This window comes from Salvelinus alpinus, chromosome 1 (assembly GCF_045679555.1).
Source record: "Salvelinus alpinus chromosome 1, SLU_Salpinus.1, whole genome shotgun sequence".
NCBI lineage: Eukaryota > Metazoa > Chordata > Actinopteri > Salmoniformes > Salmonidae > Salvelinus > Salvelinus alpinus.
In genome coordinates this window covers 49,082,819-49,095,970 of record NC_092086.1, presented here as the reverse complement: position 1 = coordinate 49,095,970, position 13,152 = coordinate 49,082,819, and positions in this window count along the sequence as shown.

Here is a 13,152-nt window from a genome sequence, read left to right as displayed (position 1 = left end):
GTACAACATTAAAACCCATTCAGTCTGTCTACAAACAGGCTTTCAAAGATCTTGTTAGAAAGCCCAATAGCCATCATCACTATTACATCCTCAGAAAGCATGAGCTCCTGAGTTGGGAAATATCGTGCAAAACACCGACGCATGTCTTGTATTCAAGATCCTAAATGGCTTGGCTCCCCCTCCACTTAGTACTTTTGTTGAACATAAAACCCAAACCAATGGCAGCAGATCCACAAGGTCTGCCATGAGAGGAGACTATAGTTCCCCTAAGGAAAAGCACCTTTAGTCAATCTGCTTTCGCATTGAGAGCTTCCCATGTCTGGAACACACTGCTGCACCACCTATCACACCTTCACAAAAAACATGAAGACACAGCTAAAGGTGTCACGAATCCCGCTTCCTGAGTCTGTTTTTGCCTGTGTTCTGTCCTGGAGTGTTTTTCCGGTGTCCTGGAACGCACCCTGTCTGGTTGCCGGGCGACGTAGCTAGTTGGGAGATCTCTGATTACCCGCACCTGTATCCCATCAGCTATCTGCACACCTGGTCCTGATCATCACCCCTCCACTTCATAAGCTCTGACCTGACATCCATTCCCTGCCGGATCGTTAGCCATGAACAGTATGTTGTGCCAGCGTATCAGCCTCCAGTTTGATAGAGTTTGTTTTGTTGTTTTGTACGCCTTGCTTGCCTTGAACTTACCTCCGTTTTTTCTGTCTACAGTCATTCACCCGGAACACGCATCCCATCCCTACCTGGTCGTCGGTGACTTCAGTTACTTCCTTGGATCTGCTTACTCAATTGCATCAACTCACCTCCGCTGCCCGCTCCGCTACTTGGATTTTTCTATCACTACATTTACACTTGTAAATAAATACTCACCTTCGTCTTACTCCTTGTCCTGGTCTGCTTCTGGGTTCTACTTTAGAGAATCGTGACAAAAGGCCAATCAGACTTGTGAACATAATCCCTAGCTGTGTATTGCCGCTTTCCATGTTATCTGTTGTCTGTAGCTTGTGAGGTGTGGAAATACCTTGTTGCTTTTATAAATGTAGTTTTGTTGCTTTTTGTGCTATTGCTCTGTCTGCGTGATACGTGTTGCTTGTCCTATGTTGCTCTGCGTGTGCTCACCGCTCATTGTTTGTCTGTTTTGTTATTGCAATTGTTTTTAATAACCTGCCCAGGGACTGAGGTTTAAAATTATCCGGCTGGCTACAACCGGCACTTTAACTGAAACGTTGATTGATGTGCACTGTCCCTGTAAAAATTAAAATAAACTCAAACTTCAGACAGTCACGGATTATAAAGGGAAAAGAAGCCAAGTTGCGGACTGACACCTCACTCCCAGACAAACTTAACATATTCTTTGTCCGCGAAGAAAACAACAGAGCCGCTGTCGTGGGCCCTTGCTGCTCATGAGGACGGCGGGCTCCCGAACTCTGTAGCTGACATGAGTAGGACTTTCAAGAGTGTTAACCCTCGCAAGGTTGCCGGCCCGGACGGCATACCAAGCCGTCCTCAGTGCATGCACAGACCAGCTGGTTGGAGTGTTTACAGACATATTCGCCTCTCCCTATCCCAGTCTGTTGTCCCCACTTCCTTCAAGATTAATACCGCTGTTTCAAGATGTCACCATTGTGCTTGTATCCAAGCAAGCTATGGTAAATTACTATAGCCCTGTAGCACTCACCTCTGTCAACATGAAGTGCTTTGAGAGGCTAGTCAAGGACCAATTCACCTCCACCTTGCCTGACACCCTAGACCCATTACAATTTGCATACTGCCCAAAAAGATCCATGGACGACTCAATCGCTGTTGCACTACACACTGCCCTCCCTGCTGGACAAGAGGAATACCTATGTGAGAATGCTGTTCTTCGACTACAGCTCTGCTTTCAACACCATAGTGCCCTCCAAGCTTGTCACTAAGCTCAGGGCCCTGGGTCGGAATCCCTCCCTGTGCAACTGGGTCCTAGACTTCCTGATGGGCCGGCCCAAGGTGGTGAGGGTTGGCAACAACACCTCCGCTACGCTGATCCTCAACACTGGGGCCCCCCAGGGATGTGTGCTCAGTCCCCTCCAGTACTCCCTGTTCACCCATGACTGTGCGGCTACGCACAACTCCAACTCAATCATCAAGTTTGCTGACGACATGACAGTGGTAGTCCTGATTACCAACAACAACGAGACAGCCTACAGGGAGGAGGTTAGAGCCCTGGCAGAGTGATGCCAGGAAAAAAAACAAAGGAGCTGATCATGGACAACAGGAGACAGTGAGCCCCAATCCACATCAACTGGGCCGCAGTGGAGAGTGTCAAAAGTTTAAAGTTCCTTGGCGTGCACATCCCTGATGACCTGAAATGGTCCCACCACACCGACACCTTGGTGAAGAAGGCTGAAGAATTCGGCATGGCTCCTAAGACCCTCACAAACTTCTACAGATGCACCATTGAGAGCATTCTGTCGGGCTGCATCACCGCCTGGTACAGCAACTGCACCGCCCTTAACCAAATGGCTCTTCAGAGGATGGTGCGGTCAGCCCAATGCATCACCGGGGGCACGCTGCCTGCCCTCCAGGACATTTACAGCACTCTGTGTGAAAGGAAGGGCAAGAAGATCATCAAGGACCTCAGCCACCTGAGTCATGGTCTGTTCACTTTGCTACCGTCTAGCAGACAGAGATGGTACAATTGCATCAAAGCCAGGACCGAAAGACTGAAAAACAGCTTTTATTTTTTAACCATCAGACTGTTGAACAGCCATCACGCAATATCCTGTAGTAACAGACAAAGATAGACTCACTCACACAAAACACTCACACAAGCTCACATACACCTCACACACACGCAGACTCCTGTACTCACAAACACATGCACACACAGCCAACTCTGCTGCCCCATGTACAGTGCATTCGGAAAGTATTCAGAACTGTTGGCTTTTTCCACATTTTGTTAATTTACAGCCTTATTCTAAAATGGATTAAATAAAAAAAATCCTCCTCTATACCCCATCACGACAAAGCAAAACAGGTTTTTAGAAAATGTATTAAAAACAAAATACTGAAATACCTTATTTACATATAGTAAGTATTCAGAACCTTTGTCAGGAGACTCAAAATTGAGCCCAGGTGCATCCTGTTTCCATTGGTCATCCTTGAGATGGTTCTACAACTTGATTTGTGTCCACCTGTGGTAAATTCAATTGTTTGGACATCTATATAAGGTCCCACAGTTGACAGTACATGTCAGAGCAAAAACCAAGCCATGAGGTCGAAAGGAATTGTCGGTAGAGCTCCGAGACAGGATTGTGTTGAGGCACAGATCTGGGGAAGGGTAGCAACATTTTTTTTGCACAATTGAAAGTCCCCAAGAACACAGTAGCCTCCATCATTCTTAAACGGAAGAAGTTTGGAACGATCAAGACTCTTCCTAGAGCTGGCCGCCCGGCTAAACTGAGCAATCGGAGGAGAAGGGCCTTGGTTAGGGAGGTGACCAAAAGCCCGATGGTCACTCTGACAGAGCTCCAAAGTTCCTCTGTGGAGATGGGAGAACTTCCAGAAGGACAACCATCTCTGCAGCACTCCACCAATCAGGCCTTTATGGTAGAGTGGCCAGACAGAAGCCACTCCTCAGTAAAAGGCACATGACAGCCCGCTTGGACTTTGCCAAAAGGCACCTAAAAGACTCTGACCATGAGAAACAAGATTCTCTGGTCTGATGAAAACAAGATTGAACTCGTTGGCCTGAATGCCAAGCGCCACGTCTGGAGGAAACCTGGCACCATCCCTACGGTAAAGCATGGTGGTGGCAGCATCATGCTGTGAGGATGTTTTCAGTGGTAGGGACTGGGAGGCTAGTCAGGATTGAGGGAAATATGAATGGAGCAAAGTACAGAGAGATCCTTTATGAAAACCTGCTCCAGAGCACTCAGGAATTCAGACTGGGGCGACAATGACCCTAAGCACACAGCAAAGACAACGCAGGAGTGGCCCAGCCAGAGCCCGGACTTTAACCCGATTTAACATTTCTGGAGAGACTTAAAAATAGCTGTGCAGCGATGCTCCCCATCCAACCTGACAGAGCTTGAGAGGATCTGCAGAGAAGAATGTGAGAAACTCCACGAATACAGGTACGCCAAGCTTGTAGCATCATACCCAAGAAGACTAAGACTGTTATCGCTGCCAACGGTGCTTCAACAAAGTACTGAGTAAAGGGTCTGAATACTTACGTAAATGTGATATTTCAGGTTTTTCTATATATACATTTATATATATATACATGTATATATAAAAACCTGTTTTTGCTTTGCCATTATGGGGTATAGTGTATAGATTGACGAGGGAAAAAAACAACTGAATACATTTTAGAGTAAGGCTGTAACGTAACAAAATGTGGAAAAAGTCAAGTGGTCTGAATACTTTCCGAATACACTGTATATAGAGACATTAATCACTGGACACTTCCCATTTCTTTTATACTGTTTTTCACACTGTGTATTCATATACTGTATTCTTTACATAGCTCATTCTAATATTTCTAATACTGTACATTGCATTTTTGTTGTACTGCTTATACACACCGCATATTTATTTAGATGCTGGATTCTTGACATAGCTCACTGTAATACATCTACTGCTGTACATATTATTCTTAGTATATATTTGTGGTGTATATACGCATAGATTGCATTTGGAGTACTGGTACAGCGTTATTTGGTTAGTTAATTGGATTCGTTCAGACATTCCTGATTTCTTGCTTCTAGTTTGTTTTTTATTTGTTTACTTGTTTGTCATTTTACTGCACTGTGAGGTGCTAGTAATACATGCATTTCCCTGCACCCGCTATACCATCTGCTAAACTGTGTACACAACCAATAAACTTTGATTACATTTTGATTTGATATTATTCTCTCACCCTCCTACCAATAGTTGCTGAATAATGTCTCTCTCTGCAGTCTGCATGACCTTGGCTCAGTGCCTCTCCTCTCTCGCTCCATGTGTTCCGTCTCTCGAACAGATTCTAGAAGAGTTTCGCGGTGTTGGTGAAGCTACGACTCTCCAGCAGAATCATTTCTAAGACATTTGTCAGGACAGCTGTGGTCTAGCCATGCTCTAGTTTTTGTCTCCATTTTCTCTGTATGTTATTTTGGAGCTCTGCATTAAAATAGACTTAGTAGGCAATGTCTGTGTGCCCTTGTCTCTTTAGTTTGCTGGTCCATGAGAGGGAGAGAGGGACATATTTGTGTAAGCCCTACTACCCTCAGTGCTAACCTCAGGCCTGGCCTCCTTTCCTAGCCCTAAACGCAGTGCTCAGTGGTTCATCAACCATTCTCACATATTCCCCGCTCCACAGCCCCACCCTGGACAACATTGACACAAACGCATGCACATGTAGCAGAGTAACAAATACCCTCATTGAGTTTTATGACCTCAATCCACATTTTTTTCCCACACTCACAAATGCACACACTAGCACATGCAATCAGTATAAAGCTATGAAAAAATAAGCGAAATTATACGTTTATTCTTCACACCAACCTCGTTTTCTGGTGAGCTTGATAGATAGTGGACATTATTTCTGGACTATAGATGGATGGCTTTCTCCAGTAATCCTCATCATGCCTGAATAAGTGATTGCCTGGACAGATTAAAACTAGAGGAAATGTTTTCTGGGGGGGAAAGGAAGAGTAATAGAAAATCATTTCCGTCCATGCCAACACGATCACACATATAACATTCAACACGCATCACTTCCTACACAGATATACATGTACCAGTGCCCACTGAAAGATGACTGGGTTCAATATCAATATCAGTCTCCTACACCTGCACCACAAAAAAAAAAGATTTATCTGGTTCTATGGGCAATACCTTATACTAAGTTTCTTTAAGGGAGTAACTCAGGGGCAGCCAGATGGGCTGGTACATTTTTAGCCTAGTGGGCCTGTCTAACTTTTTATTGTATTTTTTCACAAACGTATCATTATCTGGCTAATTATGGGGTAGTCAATGGGAAAAGAATTATCCTGTGTGGGAGCCTCCAGAAAATAAATGGGCCTTTCTGTTAGAAATGCTCGGGCCGATTTTTGGTCCCAGTCTGCCCCTGGGGCAACTTGTAAAGGGTTTATAAACAGTTGATTATCAGTTAATATGTTGTTTATGAATTAGTCAGAGCATTCAAGTCATGCTATTCTCCTATCCTCATTCTGCTCTCAATCAAACAGTGACAGGAACACAGTGGGGTGTGATGAAGGCGGCGCTCCGATTAAAGTTCCTAATCTCACAGACAGTCCATCCAGTCTCCGAGAGAGACACGGAGGGAGAAAAAAGAAGTGAGTAGGAGACAAAAGCACAGCCACTCTCAGAGTGGCACGGAGAGAAGACAAGCTTCCCTTTTTTATCAGGGCCATAATACAGCATGAAGTAGCCTTTAAAATGAGTTAAATCCTGGCTCTGAAGTGAGGTCACGCTAGCAGACCACTGACTCCAGCCCACAGTGCATTTTAAAGAGCTCTGTTTGGTTCAAAGGAAACAGCAGTCAACAAAGGTGTTCTTCTTGATGTACTGGTTTATAATCATTTTCATGTTCCCTCCACAAAAAGAAGCACTCCTAATAAATTGAGTTACTGTGTTTTTTAAGTATGCTTTCTCCTCATACAGACGATGAGAGACATGATTATGACCTTTGAAATATCCACTGAGCCCTCAACTCAACTCTGAGCTTTGGGTGACTTCACAAGACAACAACAACAGGCAGTGTTTTGTCATTCTGAGTGTGATGGCGTGCAACACTGATCTGTTAGACTGCTCTGACGGAGGTCAAATGGTGTTTTAGATCTAAAAGAGCCTCCAACACACACACACACACACACACACACACACACACACACACACACACACACACACACACACACACACACACACACACACACACACACACACACACACACACACACACACACACACACACACACACACACACACACACACACACACACACACGACAATGCTTTGAACTAAACATGGCCCACTCATACATCCATGTTCATCCATACATCATACTGCCCATGTCGTTGCCTGTCTTAGTGTAGAAACATGTGGTGGCGTTAAAACCAATTGTAACTGGATCCACTGCAGAGGCAGGAGAATAAGGCTGATGATGCCCGTCACCTGGCTCTCTGCTGGGAAGGAAGGGGGACTGAGTGGAGGGTACAGCAGCACCAGTTGACTCATTGGCAGGCAGCAGAGCACAAACACTCAGCCTGGCTGGGCAGCTGGCTGCAACACAACATATCTCAGGGGAGACCATGTCCTGGTGACTGGCAGTATGTGTCTGTGTGTGTGTTAAAGTGAGTGTGTGCATGTGTCTCTAAGAGCCTGTCTGTAAGTGTCTGTGTGTGAAAATATTGAGTGTGCCAAGTGTGTATGTGTCTGTACAGCATGTGAGAGTGAGTGTATGTGTGTATGGACGTGTGAGACAGAGGAGAGGCCAGACCCAGCAGGCTTTTCACTGTGCTTAAAAACAAAACAGCATGTCGAGGTAATTCACACACAACACATGCGTAACAGGGGAGACATCTTACAGAGAGCCAAGCTGATGTTATAAAAAGCCAAGCTCAAGTATAATAGGAACCATTTAAATGTTGACACAAAATGCTGTTTCTTTTTCAGTAATCCCTGCTGTGTTCATTTCCCCTCCTCTCTACCAGCCTTTTTTCCTCTCCCTGCTTCTTCCTCTAACCTGTCAGACTGTTCCTCTATTGATCATTCAACATACTACAGTCCAAGCTCTAAACCACCTGCCCACCCAGTTCGGACAAATAACGTACCATTACATTCACCATGTGTTAGGAGGGAACGTATTGTTTTGCGGTATGCATTACAACATCCGGTAACATGGAGTTGTTCGTACTCCTCTAGACCCTGAAAATCAACAAAGTGAGCTGCCTTGGCCAAGCCTTCACCCAGAGAGAGAGAGAGAGAAAAGGGAATATTCCATGATGTTCAAGGCCTGTCCGTATCACTCTTTCTCCGTGTAGCTATTCTAAATTCACTTCCAGGTCATCTCTCACATTGGAGTGGCTTGAACATTGGAAGTGTCAGGCAGTTATCATAAGTATAAACTGTGTGGAAGTGGCGTGTCGCTGTCACTCAAGTCAATGTCTGCCCTTATCTGATCAACTCTGATCAACACACAATCACAGACTGCCATCAGACGGCTTTTGCATCATAAATAGTAGCTCAACAACCTTGCTTTCATTTCAGACAAGGAGCTGATTGCAATTAACGTGCACGGAATTAGCAACAGCCAAGTAGTCAGCTATGATTACAGAGCCCAGGCCTGATTAAGCCAAATCACATCAGCTATTCTGCACATCAGCTATTCTGCTCCCTGTCGGTATTCCTGTCTCTGATTGTGTCTGTGCATCTGTCTGTCTGTCTGAATATAGCGGATAACCCCCCATGAAAACAGAATAGGCTCTGGTTTGCAGGCTTTTCTGGCTAAATCATCTCCTATAATTCCTAGTTGTTATAAAACATGTCCTAGAGAGACAGTGGTGCTCAAAACGCTCCTACTCTGCTGATCAGTTTGAAGGGATTAGTAATCATGTGACACGGTGAAGGTGCTCCTCAAAATGCAGCCCAACTCCACTGAGATGTACATATTGTGGAGTTGAACAGCCCAGCTAACCCCAATGAAGTCTTTTTTTTTTCAACGGTAAATTGTTTCAAGAAAAAAAACAGAACAAAAAAAAGGCAATTCAAAAGACACAGCTTTAATCTTGTAATTAGTTGGCTAAATCTATCATTTAGAAGTTGTTACACCCTAACAAGTTTTTTCAAGAACGGAGATGAGGAGCAAAGAAAGCTTTACACTGGAAATAAATCTTGCCTTTCATGATTGACAATCTCTTCCCACACTAAACTAAATATCTCTCCCCACACTAAACTAAATATCTCTCCCCATACTAAACTAAATATCTCTCCCCATACTAAACTAAATATCTCTCCCCATACTAAACTAAATATCTCTCCCCACACTAAACTAAATATCTCTCCCCATACTAAACTAAATATATCTCCCCACACTAAACTAAATATCTCTCCCCATACTAAACTAAATATCTCTCCCCATACTAAACTAAATATATCTCCCCACACTAAACAAAATATCTCTCCCCATACTAAACTAAATATCTCTCCCCATACTAAACTAAATATCTCTCCCCACACTAAACTAAATATCTCTCCCCACACTAAACTAAATATCTCTCCCCACACTAAACTAAATATCTCTCCCCACACTAAACTAAATATCTCTCCCCACACTAAACTAAATATCTCTCCCCACACTAAACTAAATATCTCTCCCCACACTAAACTAAATATCTCTCCCAATACTAAACTAAATATCTCTCCCCACACTAAACTAAATATCTCTCCCCACACTAAACTAAATATCTCTCCCAATACTAAACTAAATATCTCTCCCAATACTAAACTAAATATCTCTCCCACACTAAACTAAATATCTCTCCCCACACTAAACTAAATATCTCTCCCCACACTAAACAAAATATCTCTCCCAATACTAAACTAAATATCTCTCCCCATACTAAACTAAATATCTCTCCCCACACTAAACTAAATATCTCTCCCAATACTAAACTAAATATCTCTCCCCATACTAAACTAAATATCTCTCCCCACACTAAACTAAATATCTCTCCCAATACTAAACTAAATATCTCTCCCCACACTAAACTAAATATCTCTCCCAATTCTAAACTAAATATCTCTCCCCATACTAAACTAAATATATCTCCCCACACTAAACTAAATATCTCTCCCCATACTAAACTAAATATCTCTCCCCACACTAAACTAAATATCTCTCCCAATACTAAACTAAATATCTCTCCCCACACTAAACTAAATATCTCTCCCAATTCTAAACTAAATATCTCTCCCCATACTAAACTAAATATATCTCCCCACACTAAACTAAATATCTCTCCCCATACTAAACTAAATATCTCTCCCCATACTAAACTAAATATCTCTCCCCACACTAAACTAAATATCTCTCCCCACACTAAACTAAATATCTCTCCCAATACTAAAGTAAATATCTCTCCCCACACTAAACTAAATATCTCTCCCAATACTAAAGTAAATATCTCTCCCCACACTAAACTAAATATCTCTCCCCATACTAAACTAAATATCTCTCCCAATACTAAACTAAATATCTCTCCCCACACTAAACTAAATATCTCTCCCCATACTAAACTAAATATCTCTCCCCATACTAAACTAAATATCTCTCCCCATACTAAACTAAATATCTCTCCCCACACTAAACTAAATATCTCTCCCCATACTAAACTAAATATCTCTCCCCATACTAAACTAAATATCTCTCCCCATACTAAACTAAATATATCTCCCCATACTAAACTAAATATCTCTCCCAATTCTAAACTAAATATCTCTCCCCATACTAAACTAAATATACCTCCCCACACTAAACTAAATATCTCTCCCAATACTAAACTAAATATCTCTCCCCACACTAAACTAAATATCTCTCCCAATACTAAACTAAATATCTCTCCCCACACTAAACTAAATATCTCTCCCAATACTAAACTAAATATCTCTCCCCACACTAAACTAAATATCTCTCCCAATACTAAACTAAATATCTCTCCCCACACTAAACTAAATATCTCTCCCCACACTAAACTAAATATCTCTCCCCACACTAAACTAAATATATCTCCCCATACTAAACTAAATATCTCTCCCAATTCTAAACTAAATATCTCTCCCCATACTAAACTAAATATCTCTCCCCATACTAAACTAAATATCTCTCCCCACACTAAACTAAATATCTCTCCCCACACTAAACTAAATATCTCTCCCCACACTAAACTAAATATCTCTCCCCATACTAAACTAAATATCTCTCCCCATACCAAACTAAATATCTCTCCCCACACTAAACTAAATATCTCTCCCCATACTAAACTAAATATCTCTCCCCACACTAAACTAAATATCTCTCCCCACACTAAACTAAATATCTCTCCCCACACTAAACTAAATATCTCTCCCCACACTAAACTAAATATCTCTCCCCACACTAAACTAAATATCTCTCCCCACACTAAACTAAATATCTCTCCCCACACTAAACTAAATATCTCTCCCCACACTAAACTAAATATCTCTCCCCACACTAAACTAAATATCTCTCCCCATACTAAACTAAATATCTCTCCCCACACTAAACTAAATATCTCTCCCCATACTAAACTAAATATCTCTCCCCACACTAAACTAAATATATCTCCCCACACTAAACTAAATATCTCTCCCCACACTAAACTAAATATCTCTCCCCACACTAAACTAAATATCTCTCCCCACACTAAACTAAATATCTCTCCCCACACTAAACTAAATATCTCTCCCCACACTAAACTAAATATATCTCCCCATACTAAACTAAATATCTCTCCCCACACTAAACTAAATATCTCTCCCCACACTAAACTAAATATCTCTCCCCACACTAAACTAAATATCTCTCCCCACACTAAACTAAATATATCTCCCCACACTAAACTAAATATCTCTCCCCACACTAAACTAAATATCTCTCCCAATACTAAACTAAATATCTCTCCCAATACTAAACTAAATATCTCTCCCCATACTAAACTAAATATCTCTCCCACACTAAACTAAATATCTCTCCCCACACTAAACTAAATATCTCTCCCCATACTAAACTAAATATCTCTCCCCACACTAAACTAAATATCTCTCCCCATACTAAACTAAATATCTCTCCCCATACTAAACTAAATATCTCTCCCCACACTAAACTAAATATCTCTCCCCATACTAAACTAAATATCTCTCCCCATACTAAACTAAATATCTCTCCCCACACTAAACTAAATATCTCTCCCCACACTAAACTAAATATATCTCCCCACACTAAACTAAATATCTCTCCCAATACTAAACAAAATATCTCTCCCCATACTAAACTAAATATCTCTCCCCACACTAAACTAAATATCTCTCCCCACACTAAACTAAATATCTCTCCCCACACTAAACTAAATATCTCTCCCCACACTAAACTAAATATCTCTCCCCATACTAAACTAAATATATCTCCCCACACTAAACTAAATATCTCTCCCCATACTAAACAAAATATCTCTCCCCATACTAAACTAAATATATCTCCCCACACTAAACTAAATATCTCTCCCCATACTAAACAAAATATCTCTCCCCACACTAAACTAAATATCTCTCCCCACACTAAACTAAATATCTCTCCCCACACTAAACTAAATATATCTCCCCACACTAAACTAAATATCTCTCCCCATACTAAACAAAATATCTCTCCCCACACTAAACTAAATATCTCTCCCCACACTAAACTAAATATCTCTCCCCACACTAAACTAAATATATCTCCCCACACTAAACTAAATATCTCTCCCAATACTAAACTAAATATCTCTCCCCACACTAAACTAAATATCTCTCCCAATTCTAAACTAAATATCTCTCCCCATACTAAACTAAATATATCTCCCCACACTAAACTAAATATCTCTCCCCATACTAAACTAAATATCTCTCCCCACACTAAACTAAATATCTCTCCCAATACTAAACTAAATATCTCTCCCCACACTAAACTAAATATCTCTCCCAATTCTAAACTAAATATCTCTCCCCATACTAAACTAAATATATCTCCCCACACTAAACTAAATATCTCTCCCCATACTAAACTAAATATCTCTCCCCATACTAAACTAAATATCTCTCCCCACACTAAACTAAATATCTCTCCCCACACTAAACTAAATATCTCTCCCAATACTAAAGTAAATATCTCTCCCCACACTAAACTAAATATCTCTCCCAATACTAAACTAAATATATCTCCCCATACTAAACTAAATATCTCTCCCAATTCTAAACTAAATATCTCTCCCCATACTAAACTAAATATACCTCCCCACACTAAACTAAATATCTCTCCCAATACTAAACTAAATATCTCTCCCCACACTAAACTAAATATCTCTCCCAATACTAAACTAAATATCT